Below are 19,673 nucleotides of genomic sequence, written 5' to 3'. Positions count from 1 at the left end.
CAGAGGTCACGTCTGATGATCGGTGTTCCACTGTGTCCGGAGGACGCAGCGGGCGGGCACCGGATTGCGGTGCTGCATGCTCCCAGGGAGCGCGCACAAGGAGGGGGCCGTTTATAAACTGCCCTCCGCCCCTGCACTGCCACCCTCCGGCCATTTATATACAATGGCTGGACGGGAGGTGGTTAAATTAGGTGTGAGGAGTTGACACTGGGCCAGGTGATCTTTGACTTCTACCATGTTGTTCAGGTAGATCTACCTTAGATTGTACACCCCTTGAGGGTTAGGGACTCATGTGTAAATTGGTGGCGCTATATAAGTACCTGAAATAAATAACTCTCCACCTCTTTAAGGTTGCTTACCCATGCTTTACTGCATATACAGACTGATTTTACTGTTGTGGGTTTAGTAACACTTTAAAGTCATATCTCCAAAATAGGCAATGTGCAAAGAAAAGATAAAATGGGCAGAATGAAGACACTGCTGAAAAGGAAACTGTTCTTGCACTCTATAGGGGGAAATAAGGTACCAAGGACTTCGCTGTCCACACTGAGTGAAGCTGTCCATGCACAGGGAGAAGCTGTCCACACAAAGAGAAGCTGTCCACACAAAGAGAAGCTGTCCACGCACAGGAGAAGCTGTCCACGCACAGGAGAAGCTGTCCACGCACAGGAGAAGCTGTCCACACTGAGTGAAGCTGTCCACGCACAGGGAGAAGCTGTGCCCACACAAAGTGAAGCTGTCCACGCACAGGGAGAAGCTGTGCCCACACAAAGTGAAGCTGTCCACGCACAGGGAGAAGCTGTGCCCGCACAAAGTGAAGCTGTCCACGCACAGGGAGAAGCTGTGCCCGCACAAAGTGAAGCTGTCCACGCACAGGGAGAAGCTGTCCCCGCACAAAGAGAAGCTGTCCACGCACAGGGAGAAGCTGTGCCCACACAAAGAGAAGCTGTCCACGCACAGGGAGAAGCTGTGCCCACACAAAGAGAAGCTGTCCACGCACAGGGAGAAGCTGTGCCCACACAAAGAGAAGCTGTCCACGCACAGGGAGAAGCTGTGCCCACACAAAGAGAAGCTGTCCACGCACAGGGAGAAGCTGTGCCCACACAAAGTGAAGCTGTCCACGCACAGGGAGAAGCTGCCCACACAAAGTGAAGCTGTCCACGCACAGGGAGAAGCTGTCCACGCACAGGGAGAAGCTGTGCCCAAAGTGAAGCTGTCCATGCACAGGGAGAAGCTGTGCCCAAAGTGAAGCTGTCCATGCACAGGGAGAAGCTGTGCCCACACAAAGTGAAGCTGTCCACGCACAGGGAGAAGCTGTGCCCAAAGTGAAGCTGTCCACGCACAGGGAGAAGCTGTCCACACAAAGTGAAGCTGTCCACGCACAGGGAGAAGCTGTCCACACAAAGAGAAGCTGTCCACGCACAGGGAGAAGCTGCCCACACAAAGTGAAGCTGTCCACGCACAGGGAGAAGCTGTGCCCGCACAAAGTGAAGCTGTCCACGCACAGGGAGAAGCTGTCCACGCACAGGGAGAAGCTGTGCCCAAAGTGAAGCTGTCCACGCACAGGGAGAAGCTGTCCACACAAAGTGAAGCTGTCCCCACACAAAGTGAAGCTGTCCACGCACAGGGAGAAGCTGTGCCCACACAAAGTGAAGCTGTCCACGCACAGGGAGAAGCTGTCCCCGCACAAAGAGAAGCTGTCCACGCACAGGGAGAAGCTGTGCCCACACAAAGAGAAGCTGTCCACGCACAGGGAGAAGCTGCCCACACAAAGTGAAGCTGTCCACGCACAGGGAGAAGCTGTCCACGCACAGGGAGAAGCTGTCCCCGCACAAAGTGAAGCTGTCCACGCACAGGGAGAAGCTGTGCCCAAAGTGAAGCTGTCCACGCACAGGGAGAAGCTGTCCACACAAAGTGAAGCTGTCCCCACACAAAGTGAAACTGTCCACACACAGGGAGAAGCTGTCCACACAAAGTGAAGCTGTCCCCGCACAAAGTGAAGCTGTCCACGCACAGGGAGAAGCTGTGCCCAAAGTGAAGCTGTCCACGCACAGGGAGAAGCTGTCCACACAAAGTGAAGCTGTCCCCACACAAAGTGAAACTGTCCACACACAGGGAGAAGCTGTGCCCACAAGCAGGCTCAGCAGTGAGAGGCTGCACAAGCAGCGTTGTTTCACAGCTGATGGGCGTGGTGTGAGTCCTGGCTCTGGAGGCGGGACCTCGGTTGGAGCAGTGCCTGCCCCCTGTTCTGTGGCCTGGAAGGAAGGGTGTTTCCTGGTCGCCTGTAGGAAGTTTCGGCCTCGTAGCCTGCTCTGAGGGGAAGGTAGAGAAGGGACCCCGGAGCTCTACGTCCGCTCCGGTGCAGGCGGCCCTCGCAGAGAAGTCCTCCATGTGAGCAGTGCAGCAGCTGGCAGTGACCAGAGCCGGAAAACCGGGAGTGAGCGCTGGGCCGGAGAAGTTGTGAAGTGAGGGTGAGGAAGTGAAATCAGTGCTCGGCAATCCCTGAGCTCCACGAAGAAGCTTGGTACATAAGGGAGGGGGTGCCTGGTACATGCTGAGCTCCTGTGTGTCATGTAGGAGGAAGCAGGCGTCCCCCCTAAGACCTAGCTGCCCCCCTCCCCATGTTTTGGAATGTGTGTGATCTGACCTGTCTGTGTTGGGTGTGATGTTCCTCCCACGCTGGATGAGGGGTGTGGGGATCCCAGCTATTACTAGGGTGAGGTACCCTATCATCATCATCTGTATATATTGTCCTGATAGGGTGGTGATCTGTGGGATCTTTCTAGAAGTCCCCTATAATAGATCTGTGTCCCTTGTAAGGGCCCATTCACACCAGGTGCATTGGGTGGCTGTACCAGCACAGGACAAGGAAATATAGCTTGACTCCATGTGGACACTTCACACCACCGCAGTGTGTGCTGAAACAGTACGTCCAACCAATAGAACTTGTGTGACATTTCACTAAAGTTGGTCTTAAAAAAAAGTGATGCTGCGGGATTGGTACTGCCTGCACCACAATGCACATTAGCTATTCCGTGATGATGTAGAAGCTGCTGTGACCCTAATGTTCCCCATGATGAAATGCTCGCCCTACACGTTAGTCTGGCCACACAACTTCTGTACAATCAGCTGTAAGCTGGCTACACACATTACAAACTGTGCAATCCCCATTAGCACTACCAATAAGTATTTTGTGGAAGGGCTTGCCTGATTGGATAGGTGAGGTAGGTCCTTAAATTACATCGTTTTGGTAAATCTGAAGTTGATTGTATGGAAATTGTACAGTCAGATCGTAACTAGAAAGGAGCTCCAGGTGTCTTCAAATACTAGTCTGAATTAGCCTGTGCTCTCCTGCTCAAAAGCTGTCATTGCAGACAGCCAATCATAAGTGGCTGAGGCATTCCTCACCATGTAGCCCCACATGCACACCCCCCTTTTATACATGTAGCTGTGTGGCAGGGAATACCTCTGCCACTTATGATTGGCTGTCTGCAGTGACAGCGTCTGTGCCTAGGTTCATACCTAAGCGTTTTCTGCAGCGTTTTGTGTTTTGCAGAAAAGCACAGCAGTCCATTTAACATGATTTCCTATGGGACAGGTTCACATCTCCGCATTTTCACCCGGTGTATTTTTTGGAAAGGGTCAGGGACTTTTTTTAAATGCAAAAAGTTGCGTTTTTGGTTCTATAGACTTCAATGGAAACACTGCAGAAAAGCATGTATTGCATTTTTGCCGTGTTTTTGATGCGTTTTAAATCTGCCTAGCAGCAAGAGAAAAAACAAAACACAGCAAAAGTGCAAAATGCACTGCAAAGCGCAACGCAGAAACTGACTAAACGCAAACTGCATAGGTGTGTACCTAGCCTTAGGATACCTCGGGCAGGTTCAGACCCGTGTCAACCACATCTGAGCTCATCTGTAATCCTAATGTGTGGTGAGTCTTAAAGGATAAGTTCACCTTTTGGACAAAAATAATAAATGCACATTTTTTTGCTGGTAAAAAAAATGTGCATTTATTATTTTTGTCCAGTGGAGCCTGTAAAGCATTGCACCAGCGATCACTGATGCCATCCAGCTCTTCTGCAGACCTGTCAGAATATCTACTTGCCATATGGAATGTCCGGACAAGCAGATATTCTGATAGGAAGCTTCAATGAGCTACCACAGTGCTCCAAAGCGCCATGATAGTTCATTGAAAACTACAAGCCTACAGCTACTACGGCTGCTGGGACTTGTAGGCACTCAGTCTCAAAACTCTGTGAATGAGTGACTCGATCACATTTGCGGAGCTCTGCACGGCCACGCTGCTTTCAAATCTGACAGTATGGGGAGAAGTCTCCCCATACTATCTGTTGGGGGGGGGGCGTGGCTATGGCTATGGGAACATGTTTCACCCTAAAAACGGGTGGAACACGTAACATGTTCCAAAGGTGAACTAATCCTTTAAATCTACTGAAACCATGTATTATGGGAACCTACCTGAACTAGCCGAACAGTGGACCCCTGAGCTACCTAGTTCTTGGTAGATCTTGGGTACATGTTACAGTGTGATTGTACAATCTCCTTTAGATCTACCAACACTACTATGTAGTGCAAGGTAGGTCCTCATATTGCATAGCTTTTTTAAATCTAAACTTGCTTGTAATGCCAGATTGTAATGTGTATGGTGAGCCTTAGATTTGCCAACAAACATACAGGTGAAACTCAAAAAATTAGAATATCGTGCAAAAGTTAATTTATTTCAGTAATGCAACTTAAAAGGTGAAACTAATATATGAGATAGACTCATTACATGCAAAGCAAGATAGTTCAAGCTGTGATTTGTCATCATTGTGATGATTATGGCTTACAGCTCATGAAAACCCCAAATCCACAATCTCAGAAAATGAGAATATTGTGAAAAGGTGCAATATTCTAGGCTCAAAGTGTCCCACTCTAATCAGCTAATTAAGCCATAACCTGCAAAGGGTTCCTGAGCCTTTAAATGGTCTCTCAGTCTGGTTCAGTAGGAATCACAATCATGGAAAAGACTGCTGACCTGACAGTTGTGCGGAAAACCATCATTGACACCCTCCATAAGGAGGAAAAGCCTCAAAAGGTAATTGCAAAAGAAGTTGGATGTTCCCAAAGTGCTGTATCAAAGCACATTAATAGAAAGTTATGTGAAAGGGAAAAGTGTGGAAGAAAAAGGTACACAAGCAGCAGGGATGACCGCAGCCTGGATAGGATTGTCAGGAAAAGGCCATTCAAAAGAGTTGGGGACTTTCACAAGGAGTGGACTGAGGCTGGAGTCAGTGCATCAAGAGCCACCAAACACAGACGGATCCTGGATATGGGCTTCAAATGTTGTATTCCTCTTGTCAAGCCACTCCTGAACAACAAACGTCAGAAGCGTCTTACCTGGGCTAAAGAAAAACAGACCTGGTCTGTCGCTCAGTGGTCCAAAGTCTTCTTTTCTGATGAGAGCAACTTTTGCATCTCATTTGGAAACCAAGGACCCAGAGTATGGAGGAAGAATGGAGAGGCACACACTGCAAGATGCTTGAAGTCCAGTGTGAAGTTTCCACAGTCTGTGTTGATTTGGGGAGCCATGTCATCTGCTGGTGTTGGTTCACTGTGCTTTATTAAGTCCAGGGTCAACGCAGCCGTCTACCAGGAGATTTTGGAGCACTTCATGCTTCCTTCCGCAGATGAGCTTTATGGGGATGCTGACTTCATTTTCCAGCAGGACTTGGCACCTGCCCACACTGCCAAAAGCACCAAAACCTGGTTCAATGACCGTCGGATTACTGTGCTTGATTGGCCAGCAAACTCGCCTGACCTGAACCCCCATAGAGAATCTATGGGGCATTGCCAAGAGAAAGATGAGAGACATGAGACCGAACAATGCAGAAGAGCTGAAGGCCGCTATTGAAGCATCCTGGTCTTCCATAACACCTCAGCAGTGCCACAGGCTGATAGCTTCCATGACACGCCGCATTGAGACAGTAATTGCTGCAAAAGGGGCCCAAACCAAGTACTGAGTACATATGCATACTTATACTTTTCAGAGGTTCGATATTGTTCTATGTACAATCCTTGTTTTATTGATTGCATGTAATATTCTAATTTCTGAGATTGTGGATTTGGGGTGTTCCTGAGCTGTAAGCCATAATCATCACAATTATGACAAATCACGGCTTGAACTATCTTGCTTTGCATGTAATGAGTCTATCTCATATATTAGTTTCACCTTTTAAGTTGCATTACTGAAATAAATGAACTTTTGCACGATATTCTAATTTTTCGAGTTTCACCTGTATAGTGCAAGGGTCTGCCTGATTGGGTACAGACTGAATATATAGTTTAGGTTGGTCCTTTAATTATATAGCTTTGGTAGATTTTAAAGTTGGTTGTACAGAGATTGCAGAGTCAGTTTGTGACATGTAGAATGATCCAAAGCCTAGTATGCATGGACATTTTGTATTGTTCAGCTGAACGAAAAATAACTGAGGATCTAAAACCGAGGAGTTCTCTATAGTAATGATGCGATGTTAGTACAGTGATCGCTCTGCTGAGCTATTGTCTTCTCTACAGGGAAACCACCCCCTGCCAGAACACACTGGTCAGTGCTGCGAGCCATTGGCTGAGAGTGCTGATTGAATGCCAATCGTCTGCTGGTTTTCCAGCAAGCTCGTTCGACAGAAGCCTGCTGTTAGATCTGCTTCTGTCAAACAAGGACCTACACACACAGGCTGAATGTCGGACGGTTTCTGCTGTACCTGCTAATTTCAGACAATATTTGGCCCGTGTATACAGGGCTTAAAGCTCACCACACTCACTTTACAGTCAGATTGTACAATCTCATTTAGATCTACCAACAAGTATGTAGTACAAGGGCATGCCTGATTGGATACAGATTTATTGTATAGTTTAGGTAGGTCCCCGTATTACATAGTGTTGGTAGATCTAAAGCTGGCCATACATGGTTCAGTTTATTCCATTCAGCGAATCTTTCTCTCTGCATTGTTGTTTTCTGACAGCAGAGTTTCCCCACCCTCAGAATACATTAATCAGTGGTGCAGCCACTGATTGAGTGGCTTTTATCCAACAGGGTGGTTGAACAGAAGTCAGTAGGTAGATCGACTTCTGTAGATTGACTTCTGTGCAGCTGCAGTGACCACACATGGATCGAAATTCGTCCGCTCTCTGCCTAACCAGCCGAATTTCAATCCACCTATGGCCACCTTTAGATTGATTGTATGGTCAGATTGCAACATGTTTGGTAAGCCTTGAAGACTGTCCAGTCAGATTGTAACGTATGGTGTGCTTATGGAGTGTCATTAAGCTATTCAGTAGTTGAAAGTGTAGCTGCCTGGCTAGAAGATGAATGTGTACAGATCACAATCACATCTCAAAATGCTGTCTGATTGGATTGATATAATAATTCAGTAATGTTTTTAAGTATGAAATTATGCAGTTAAGTGAATAAGGTACTGTATAGTAGAAGCCTCTTTGTTTAGTTTTGAATAGAGTAGGGAGGCTGTAAACCCTCCTAGTTAATATTTGTTTTCTGCTTCTGATTGGGGTGATTTCCCTTCACTTCCTGTCCCAGAGACGCAGCAGGAAGTAACAGGACTTCTCTCCAAACTGAAACGGGTCCTGCAGTGTTCTCATTTGTCAGATTTAGAGCTTGTTTACACCAGCAAAACAGCTGAAACATGGCCTCTGGTGTGCTGGAATGAACAGTGCTGATGCACAGATCCCAACACATCACATGGTTTACTTTTTCTTCCTTTTTTTTTTCTTTTTATTAGAACAAGTCACATTTCGTTGAATTCTATTGACTGCAGCTATGTTATGGTGCAATAGTTTTCATCACAAAAAACTGTACTAAAAAAAAAAAGTATTGCATGCAGTACTTTTTCAGTGCACACCACAGCATCCCAGTGGTGTGACCCGACTTCATATAAAACAAGACAAATTGCCCAAAGCAAATGGTGTCAATGGGCATTCTGTTCTGGGGATAACTGTAAAACTTTGGATTTCTACTCACTTTGTCTTGGTGACAGTGGTCAGCAGGACAATTAGGCTGGCATACATTATACAATTTTCTGTTTAATTTCCATTAGATTTACTTTCAACTATGTAGTGCAAGGGAGTACCTAATTGGACACAATTGAAAGCGTGGTTTAGGTTTGACCTCATATTATATGGATTTTGGTAAATTGTATAATGTGAGGCAAGCCTTGGAGAAGGTTAAGTTGGCCATAGATGGTTTGAATTTAGAACAATAAGTCTTAGGAAAACAATGTTCTAAGAGTTTTTATTCGTTTTTCTAATAATTAGTGGGTCAAATCGTCGTTCATTCTTGACTGCAGTAATGAGACAATTTGAAGGAGCTGGATGGAAAATTTTTCTCAACAAATTTCTAACCATGTATGCAGTTTTCATTCAGTAAAGGCCATTCATTTCAAAAGTTGGCAGAATCTCCCCTGCCAGCTATTGTATTTAGATAGCAACAGCACCTGCAGTTGTCTGAATACCCAAACACGGACTGCATCTGATTGAATGCAGTCACTGTTCAGATGACAATTTTCCACCCAGCTCAAATTTTCAGTTGAGTTTTGTTGAAACAGGTGATGCTGACAGGGCCACCCATTGCTCAAATTTCGGCTAATTCAATAGGAATCTGCTAAATTTTGATGTGTGTTTGGCTATCTTTAATCCTTACAGATTGCCCTTTTACATGAGAAAGTTTTTAAACTCTGTATTGTCTGATAATTACTAACCTAGAGGAAGTAACTGGAGCTGATTTATAAGGTCTCATGCACACAAGGCGTTTTTGCAGCCACTTTTAGGCTGCATTCACACCTCAGTGTTTTGTAGCAGAAAGTTCCAAAATGCTCAAGGGGGAAAAAATCAATATTGCTCTATGGAGATGGATCACATCTCCACTCAAAATTGCCTGAAGCTCATAAAAGTTTTGGAGCTACTTTTGTAGCTCAAATTGGGCAGATTTGCATGTTTTTGGCAAGTTTTTATTCCCAAAACCTAGCAACAAATGATGCAATAGATGATATTGGGCATAATTCACTAAGCGTTTATCTTACCGCATCTGAGTATGTGGTAGGATACCACATAGCATTTTTTTTTACAAAAAAAGTTAGAATTCACTAAAAAACGCTACTAAAATACTGCATGAGATATTTTATCAAGTCATGCGGTATTTTAGTAGTGAAAACCATGCGTTAATGTTTCAGCTGTCAGTTGAATGTAAAAGAATTGCCAGCAATTAAAAAATAATTAAAAAACAGTGTGGGGGCCACCCCTCCATCCATACCAAGCCCTTCGGGTCTGGTATGGATTTTGAGGGTAACCCCCATACCAAAAAAAAAAAAAGACATACCAGACCCTTATCCGAGCATGCAGCCCGCCAGGTTGTGAACTATACCAGGCCTAAAAATGTAAGTAAAATAAAAAAAAGTTTTCAGTAGTCAAAGGTGGTGCTCTGGAAGAAAAGTTAATTTGGTTAAAGCCCTCTTCACATTTGCCGCGATTGTCATGCACAAATTGCAGTAAAATGTCTAAAAACATGCCTGGCTCAGGGCTGAAGCTTCTCTGACACTTCTTTGGCATGACAATCGTGCATAAGGCAGGCAATTCAAGTGAAGGCACTGCCCTATGCGCAGCACGTGGCAAGGTGTATGAATTACACTTTCGTAATTGCTAGTGTGAACCCGATTCTCGCTAAGCGTTATGTGAACAGGGACTTATTCAGACAATGTAAACATGCTTTCTTTGCTCCATTGTTTTAAAGCGTCAGTCCTGCTGTAATTTTCATAGGCTTGACAATTTGTATGTGGCCTTAGCTATCTATCCTTTGATAATCAGCAGGGAATATAAACGGTATTATTACTTATTTCAAAGTATGCTTAATTATGCATGTGTCTCAGAGGAGCCTTTACTTTCTTTATTGCTACTATTCTTTTTTTGTTTCTGTCTCACAGTATGGACAGACCATAAACAAACAATTGAAGCATTTGTGGATAAGTCTTTAACATGCAGAGTCCCTTATTGTGACACATCCACCTTATCTGGTATTCCTGGCTGTTCCAATGTAATGATTAGTATTGTGATCCTTTAATACATTTGAAATATTTGAATAAGTGGTGTATTAGGCTGTGATCACAGCACAGTTATTTAGGAAAGTTATACACAGTGAACTTTTGCCACTTTGTTAAACGTTTTATTGTTTGTGTATTGTACACCTGCACGAATGTTGAATTGGGGGCAGCATCTGTGTCCGTGCAGGCAATGCAACCCATTTGACATCTATGAGGCTGCCTGCAGTTAAACACAGCCCTCCATGGACATATGCTTTTATATGTGTGAACGAGACCCTAAGGTATAGTCACAGCAGATACAGTGGGACTACATTGGGCAGCTATTACAGCACAGTTGCAGACTACTACTGTTGCACTGCATCCAGCTTGCATGATATTGTGCAGAGCAGCTCCTATCCTCCTCTTCTCGGGTCCCCTGTCGGCACTCCTCAGTGATCTGCCAAGAGCCTGAGCCAGCTGCTCCAGTTCTCCTTACAGCCAATGCTCCAGTGAGTGCTGAAGGAGCAGAGAGCTGGTGACTTTACAGTCACCGAACACTGAGGGCTGAGTAGTCAGTGGACTTTGATCGCACAGTTCAGTTTTAGAGATGGCAGGGGACAGATTTTTTATGTAAACCCATACTTCTCTTTTAAGCTTGCTTTACACAGTTTTTTATTTAATTCATCCAACGCACTGATTCCTTCATCCACACGAGATCGGTTGATGGAGGGTACCCCCTCACTGGGACACTGTATTCTCAGAATACACTGATCAGCGGCTGCAGCTGCTGATCAATGGAAAATTTTCCAACATGGTCCTTCAATAGGCGTCAAATAATCGACTTCTGCTGAGCAGAGGAGCCCACACACTAATCAACGATTTGATTAGTACATGGCCAGCTTTACTGCGAGGTCCTTACCAGCTTTTCCCTTAATTTAAAATAACTTGAAAATCCAGCATCATCAAGTGAGTGTGGCAAGTGGCTTCCTTAGCTAAAGGGCCAGTCCACCCATATCTGATGTTTTTAGCTAAAGGTGGAATCTAGTAGGTTGAGTTGGCCCCTGGCTTTTTATGTCTTAGGGCTCATGTACACGGGACATTTGGAAAACACTTCGTAACGATGGAGACTGACTGCTGGAAAATGAAGGTTAAAAAACGTCTGTTTAGCCGTATTTGTGTTTAGAAGCGTTTTTAAAACATCAGGAGACCTTCCAAAATGCACCGAAAAACATTAAAAAATGTACAATTTCAGACATTTTGAGAGAAATAGAGAGAGCAGAAGCAGAGAGATCAGTATGTGTTGAGATTACCTTTCGTTTCTGGTTGTATTCACTATGGATCCCATCATGAGCATAATGCAGTACCTTCTACTATTTTTTTCCTTCACGCAAAACCTGGAACTGACTGCACTGGTGTACTAGGTCCATTTGTATACATGGAAAATGCTTTGCATGCATTTCTGATGATGAAAAAAAGCTTTGGACAGCATTTGGATATGGAACCGTTAAACGCGGTTAGCCACGTTTACAAGCGCTGAAACACTGATAAAATCTACTCCTGAACGCAAGTTTGGTGCGTTCAAAAAAACGACTGTAAACTCAACTGCTTGTAAACGACGTAATGTACATGGACACATAAAACATTAGGGAGAGTTCAAGGGCTGCTGAAAAAAAACACAGAAAAGCTCCTGAATGTGAGTTTATCAGCTGCAGTGTACATGAGCCCTTAGATCAGGGGTGGGCAAACTTTTTGACTTGAGGGCCGCAATGGGTTCATATATTGGACCCGGGGGCCGGACCAAGAGTAGATGAATGATGTGTATGTGTCATCCATAGTAAGTATAGTAATATTCCCCCATAGTAAGCATAGTAATTCATCCCCCATATAGTAATTAATCCCCCATAGTAATTAATCCCCCATAGTAATTCATCCCCCATATAGTAATTCATCCCCCATATAGTAATTCGTCCCCCATATAGTAATTCGTCCCCCATATAGTAATTCGTCCCCCATATAGTAATTCGTCCCCCATATAGTAATTCATCCCCCATATTAAGTCCCCAAGTCCCCCCTGTGTCAATTCACTTACCTTTGCTCCGCGCGTTCCTCTCGCCGTGTTCCCGCGCCATTCCGGTGTAGCATGAAAATCTGTCTCCTATGAGAATCTGTCCCCCTCGACGTATCTGCGCATGTGCCAGTTTCAGGCATTAGCAGCCGATCGGCGATCTCCGGCACATGCGCAGATACGTCGAGGGGCTACAGATCCTCATAGGAGACAGATTTTCATGCTACACCGGTCTTCAGGGCGGACTGTGAGAGGAGCCTAGCGGGAGCCTAGCTCCGCGGGCTGGATTAAAAGGTCCGCCGGGCCGTAGTTTGCCCATTGCTGCCTTAGATACTTATCTCCTGGCACTAATTTCTGAATTAATCCCTGTGCACTTGGAAATGTTGTGTGTTGCAGCCCACTTCATATTTTTATTCCTCCTATTGCATTCTCAATTATGTAAAATAAATACGAACTCCAACGGGGAGAGTAGAAACCTTTCATGATGCTCACAGCAGTGTACGGACTCAGGAACTGAAATGTAAAGATCTCATCAATAGAGACGCAGAAAGATATAAAAAAAATGTCAGATGGTTTTGGTCAGCAATTGCAGTAAATACTATGTATATATATCATTCATTTCACCACAAATACAGTGGGGAAAATGATTTGATCCCCTGCAAATTTTGTAAGTTTGCCCACTTAGAAAGAAATGAAGGGTCTATAATTTTTTATCATAGGTGCATTTTAAATGATAGAGACAGAATATCAACCAAAAATCCAGAAAAAACACGATACAAATGTTATAAATTGAGTTGCAGTTCAGTGAGTAAAATAAGTATTTAATCCTCAAATAAAAAATGACTTGGTACTTGCTGGAGAAACCCTTGTTGGTAAGCACAGAGGTAAGATGTTTCTTGTAGTTGGTTACCAGGTTTGCACACATCTCAGGAGGGATTTTGGTCCACTTTTTACAGATCTCTAAATCCTTAAGGTTTCTTGGCTGTTGCTTTGCAGCTTGAATGTTTCAGCTCCCTCCTTACATTTTCTATAGGATTAAGTTCTGGAGAATGGCTAGGCCACTCCATGACCTTTTTCTTGAGCCACTCCTTTGTTTCTTTGGCAATGTTTTGGGTCATTTTCATGCTGGAAGACCCATCCACAGACCATCTTCAGTGTTCTGGTGGAGGGAAGGTTCTCATCCAAGATTTTACAATACTTGGCCCCGTCCATTGGCCCCTCAATGTGGCAAAGTCGGCCTGTACCTTTAGCATAATGTTTCCACCTCCGTGATTGACTGTAGGGATGGTGTCTCTAGGGTCATAGTCAGCATTTTTCTTCCTCCAAACACGGTGAGTTGCGTTAATGCCAAAAAGCTCAATTTTGGTCTTTGTGACCACAGCACTTTCTCCCAATCCTTCTCTGAATCATTTAGGTGTTCAGTGGCAAACTTCAGATGGGCCTGTCCAAGTGCCTTTTTGAGAAGGGGGGCCTTGCAGGCGCTGCAGGATTTCAATCCATGGTGGCATATTGTGTTAAAAGTGGTTTGTTCAATAACTGTGGTCCCAACTGCCTTGAGATCATTCACCAGCTCCTCCTGTGTAGTTCTGGGCTGATTCCTCACTTTTCTCATGATCATTCTTATCCCATGAGGCGTAATCTTGCATGGTGCTTCAGAATGACGGCGATTGTTGTTTTGTATTTCTTCCATTTGCGTATATTCGCTCCAACAGTTGTCTCCTTCTCACCAAGCTACTTGTTGATGGTCTTGTAGTCCATTCCAGCCTTGTGCAGGTATACAATCCTGTCCCTGATGTCCTTTGACAGCTTTATGGTAATTTGCCCATGGTGGTGAGGTTTGAATGGAAGAAAGAGATTCTGTGGACTGGTGTCTTTTATACACATCACCAGTTGTTGTTAGGAGCACCTTCTTAAATTGATAGGACTAATCTGTGTACCACATGAGCACATAGCCAGTCTGTGGGAGTCAGAATTATTGTTGGTTGGTAGGGGATAAATACTTATTTTGCTCACTGAACTGTAACTCAATTTACAACATTTGTATCACAAGTTTGTTCTGGATTTTTGGTTGATATTCTGTCTCTATCAGTTAAAATACACCTATGATAAATTTTATAGACCCTTTATTTCTTTATAAGTGGGCAAACTTACAAAATCTGCAGGGGATCAAATAATTATTTTCACCACTGTATAGTATTTGTAAAAATTTATTTTTGCTTTTTCTGTTTTTGCAGTGTGCACCATCTGTTCCTCCTTTTTGACAGAACTGTAGTTATTTCAAGGTTGCTTTGCAAACATTATTGGTGAGGAATGTGAAATATTCACTTCTCTCTTTAGCAATCATTTGGGGAAGTATGAACAGACAGGGAGACAGTCTATTTACATTTTAGCTTTTCATAAATGTTGGGTTGTCACTAGAAGATGTACATACTGTTGATTGCTGCAATATATGTGGATACTTCATTAAATGAGAATTTTATTTTTTTACCAGGGTATACAGTGAAGTGCTGGCCTTGCCTCCTCTTTCCCTCTACTTTAAAGCTTAACTGCCTTTAAAAATTAAAGGTGAACTTGGAGGAGGGTTTATCCTTGCAGTGTGTCTCCCTCTGCATTATTGGGGTTAAATACAAATTTTTCCTAGGGGATGATTACTAAGGTTGTGTATTTGCCTTATTCCTCATTCTTGTAGGCTTTCCTTTATGCTGTGTGATTGGTTTCCCTATGCCCCTTCTCTTCTCTCTCCGACCAGTCACAGCTCTCTTTTGTCACCCCCATACAATGCAGGACCGACAATCCTGCATTCTTCATGGGAATGCTGATGGCTTGCCCTCAACCAGAAATGTCCGACAGTGAAGGAGAGCACCAGCTGCCAGAACATGAAATAAGGTAAGTATATCAACCTATTCATAGTTTTCCAGGCAAAACCATCAGTTTATCCTTGCAGTTGGAGGGGGATCGCTGCAAGCGTAAAGTGTTGTGTGTTTGTTTTTTTTTCCTCCAAGAGTTCAGCTTTAAACATACCATTTAATAGATCTGTGTGTTCAATAAATGTAGGTTTTAAATGCAACCAGTATAAGTACCTGAATTTGACCCGGTATCCGCCTGTAGCAGTCCCTTGTACAACAGAGCTAAGAATGAGAAAGGGGAAAGCAGCATAAAGAGTCAGCTATGATATACTACTCATGTGCTAAGAAGGAGCATGCTGACTGTAGGAGAGAGCAGAGGGACAAAGATGAGCTCATCAGTCTGCTGCTTTCCCTTCACTGTACAGTCACAGACTGGGGGAGAGACCAAACCTAGTTCTAATCTTAACTGGTCTCCTGCCCTGCTAGAGCTGCACTGTTTGGCACAGCCGTGTACATCCCTGAACTGGATAGACAGAAAAACAAATCCTTCTGCAGATAAAACAGCTCCTGTGTATGTATTTTACTTGTGTATTTAGCTGCTTGCTTGGAGTTCAGTTTTGAGAGATGCTGTTGTAGGTCCATATCAGTGTAAACAATATTCTGTGTAACCCATTCATGCCTAAGGATAAAGCAAATCTTAAAACTCAAGCACAAATTTGCAACTTTGACATGTGTTGGCAAAACCATACATATCATCACAACTGTGTTGTGCATACAGGTAGATTATACCTTGTTTTTTTTTTTTCAGGACAAATTGGGCTTTCATTTGGTGGTAAAAGATAATGGATATCTCCAGATTTTTTTTTTTTTTGTTATCAAAAGAAAATTGACCAAAAATGGTAAAACATGTTTTAATTTAGCTGTATATTTCTTGCTACTACCATAATTTACCAACAAAGAATAACCCAAAATAATTTCTCCTGCTCCTGATGATTGCAGCGATATCACGTATGTTAGTTGTTGTTTGTACCCGTAGTACAGCCCTGAAACTATACTGTGCATTTTGCTTTTTATTTTATTTTTTTTTGCATCCTGCCACTAACTGATTTTATTTTAAACATTTAAAAAAAAAAAAATCCTAACAAAAAAAAAATATTGACCATAACCCTCGCCCTGACCTTAACCCAAACACTGACCCTGGCACTGACCTAGATCAAACTTTGATTTAGGTATTTTTATATATATATCTCTAATGAAAGGACAGAGAGAGATATAATGTAACTTATCACTGTGATAGCCAATCAGAGGCTATCACAGCGATCATATGACCCGGAATCGAGAGTTCCAGATCCCGATTGGGACCTGGGGCTCTCACTGACACCCCGTTCTTTTTGCTGGGAGCGCGCGTGTGTCGTGCTCCCAGCACAATGACAGGTGGCGCAAATTAGCGACCCCACGGAAAAAGCCTAGTTCTGTGAGGCCGCTAATTCTGAGTACACTCCGGCATCAAGGGGTTAAGCTCAGTGTAGGGAACTTACTAAGGGACAGTTCACACCAGTGCATTGATCTGCGTTTTAGCTCAGCTGTAAAACATTTCCAGTGTGTCCTATTCACACCAGAATGCTGCGCATGCATGTCAACGGATGTCAGCTTGCATTAAAACATGACTAAAACGGATGGAAATGTACATTCATTTTCCATAAATTTTAGCACAAGTCAGTGTGACATGGTCTTAAGACTGGAGCACACAGAATCTGGAGCAGCTGTGTATAAAAACCAGATAGCATCTAGCTTTTATGTTCAAAGCTTACCTGGACAGTGTGCCTGTATCTGGTCTGTAACTTCCGACCAGGACTGAGAACAAGGAATATGTCTGTTCAACATAACTATTAAAGTTGGTATTCTTATTGCCTGGTGCTATAAAATATTATTTATTTCAGGTACTTGTGTAATGCCGTCAATTTACGCAGTGTTTTACATATATATTGTACATTCACATCAGTCCGTAACCCTCAAGGGGTGTACAATCTGAGGTCCCTAACTTACATTCATACATACACATACTAGGGCCAATTTAGACAGCAGCCAGTTAACCTAGAAGCATGTCTTTGGAGTGTAGGAGGAAACTGGAATACCCGGAGGAAACCCACGCAGGCACAGGGAGAACATGCAAACTCCAGGCAGGTGGTGCCGTGGCTGGGATTCGAACCAACGGCCCTAGTACTGTCAGGCGGAAGTGCTAACCATTTAGCCACTGTGCTGCCCATAAATGATGATGCATATGCTTTATAAAGCAGTCCTTATTTGTGGCTCATGGCAGTAAAGGTTTGTCATGATTTTGCTAAATTGTGAAGTGAATACAAATATTCAGTAATGTGCTGGGAATGGCAAAAAGGAGCTTCTTTCACTTGTGATAGGATATTTAAACTAAGGCTGCTTTCACACTGAGGAGTTTTTGAAGCGTTGAAAAGTTCAAGAAAACTGCTTCCCCTGTGTACGTGAATGTATATCTATGTATGTTTTCACACTGAGGCGTGTGGTGTAAAATCCTGCTTGCAGCATCTTTGAGGCATGTTTGGGGAGTTACAAAAAAAAGCCTCAAAAATGCATCTTCCCATTTAAATGAATGGCAACCGCCTCAAAAACGATCTAAAAATGCTTAAAACCACTCCAAAAAGCACCACACATGTGGGAAGGTCTGGCTGTTTCAGTTGTCAGCGGGGTTCCCCACTGACCGCTGAATGTAAAAGAGAGAATTGCCGGCAATTAAAAAATAATTTTAAAAAACAGTGTGGCGTCCCCCCCCCTCCATCCATACCAGACCCTTATCTGAGCATGCAGCCCGGCAGGTCAGGAAGGGGGGGGGGGGAGAAGAGCAAGCGTGCCCCCCCAAACCATTCCGGGCCACATTCCCTCAAAATGGGGGGGGGGGTGCTTTGGGGCGGGGGAGGCTCCCCCCCAAAGCACCTTGTCCCCATGTTGATGGGGGCAAGGGCCTCTTCCCGACAACCCTGGGCTGTGGTTGTGGGGGTCTGCGGTTGGGGGCTTATTGCAATCTGGAAGCCCCCCTTTAGCAAGGGGTCCCTCAGATCCCCCCCCCCACATGTGAATGAGCATGGGTTACATGGTACCGCTACCCATTTGCAAAAAAAACTGTAGTGTGAGAAAAGACAGGAGACAGTCTTTGACAAGTCCTTTATTAAAAGAAGGGAAAACTAAAGAATGTCCCCGAAAGTAGATCCAACTTTGATCACAATGCCTGCTGCCGACTGGAAAAAGAAAAAAAAAGAAAAGCAGGCTCAGCTTCCGGCCTTCTGACTTCTTAGCTGGCTCCGGGCCGTCTGATTGCTCCACTGGCTTGACAGTTGTTAAATAGGTAAGGGGCGGGGCCACCTGGTGACATCACTTGCGGGACCCCGCTCCATGTGACATCATCGACAAGGGCATTCTGGGTCAATGATGTCATGTGGGAGCGGGCTCACATAAGTGATGGCCCCGCCCTTTTATATGTTTAACAGCTGCAACATTAACGCATGGTTTTTGCTACCAAAATACTGCATGACTTGATAAAATATCTCATGCGGTATTTTAGTAGCGGTTTTTAGTGCATTCAAATGTGCAAATCTGCCCAATTTGAGCTACAAAAGTATGTTCTGGATGTTTCGCTTGAAAAACACCTAAAAAATGCTAGTCCTTTTTCAAGCGTTTTTGAGGCGAACCAATGTGAAAGCAGCCTAATGAAAAAAGAAAAAAAGCCATTCAAATTGATGCGCAAACTGTATCTCAGTAATATCTCCGACTCACTTATATAAGTGTGGATTATAACCCTGGTAATACTGGAAAACAAAAATTGGCAGTTGACTAGTGCAAAGCCGCCTGGAAAGTGGTTAATTAAATCCTACGCGGAGTAATATATCACTACAAATGTGAATGCGATTGTGTATTTATTTGATCACTTAGATCATCAAAAAGGTTGACATTGACAGGGTGAACATATTGCAATCATGCTAAAAATCAAAGAGTTAAAATAAAAACCGTTCGGCGTCTTCAAAAATGGCTGTATGGCTGTATAGGCAGAAATGATCAATATGAGGCAGTGGGTTTTCCTTCTTTCATCTGTTGTAGAGTTCCATACTGTATGGCCTAGTAAATTCTTTTTCTCCTTTGGCTGTCCCCTTATGAATATCACAGTGAAAATGGATGAAGTCCTAGGAATTAGATAATGGATTATGATGAATACACAGGAAACAAGGGCTAATCATTTGGATATAAACCTAACAGGATGCACGTTTATATTAATCAAGTTGTAAATATACCTCTCTTTACCTTAACAATAAATGTGCCATGGTATAAAGATGCAGCTCCATCTTGAATAAGCATGGATAACTACAAAGAGGAGTTGGTTTCAGCGATTCAAGTGACTCAGTTCACTTCCACCGGTGGCAAGTAATAGAGTGTTAAGCTGAGTCACTTCAGACCGCAAATGGTCTGATTTTTTTTTTTTTTTTTTTTTATTTATCAAAAGAAAACTGGTCCGAGATAGTAAAACAATTTTAATAATTAAATTCATTTTTTAAATTTAGCTGTACATTTCTTGCTGCTACCATACCCTACCACCAAAGAACAACCGAAAATAAATTCTAGGGCTCCTGACGATCGCAGCGATACCACATATGTG

At 43.7% G+C, this 19,673-nt stretch overlaps 1 protein-coding gene across 4 annotated transcripts in view; it reads left to right on the top strand.

The window, feature by feature from the left end:
* The first annotated feature begins 2,233 nt into the window (after nt 1–2,233).
* LOC149449234 (cytoplasmic FMR1-interacting protein 1) overlaps nt 2,234–19,673 on the top strand; it is a 161,514-nt gene continuing 144,074 nt past the window's right edge. For 2 of the 4 annotated variants that reach the window (XM_089693504.1, XM_089693507.1), the window contains exon 1: nt 2,234–2,471. The gene's annotated coding sequence lies outside the window, so the exon portion shown is untranslated. The other 2 variants (XM_089693505.1, XM_089693506.1) reach the window with 2 other exon arrangements.

Source organism: Staurois parvus, unplaced genomic scaffold, assembly GCF_062004578.1.
Source record: "Staurois parvus isolate SC_StPar_1 unplaced genomic scaffold, SC_StPar_1.0 ptg000634l, whole genome shotgun sequence".
NCBI classification, from domain to species: Eukaryota; Metazoa; Chordata; class Amphibia; order Anura; family Ranidae; genus Staurois; species Staurois parvus.
The sequence above is the reverse complement of the archived record's forward strand: the minus strand, read 5'-3'. Positions and strand labels throughout refer to the sequence as shown.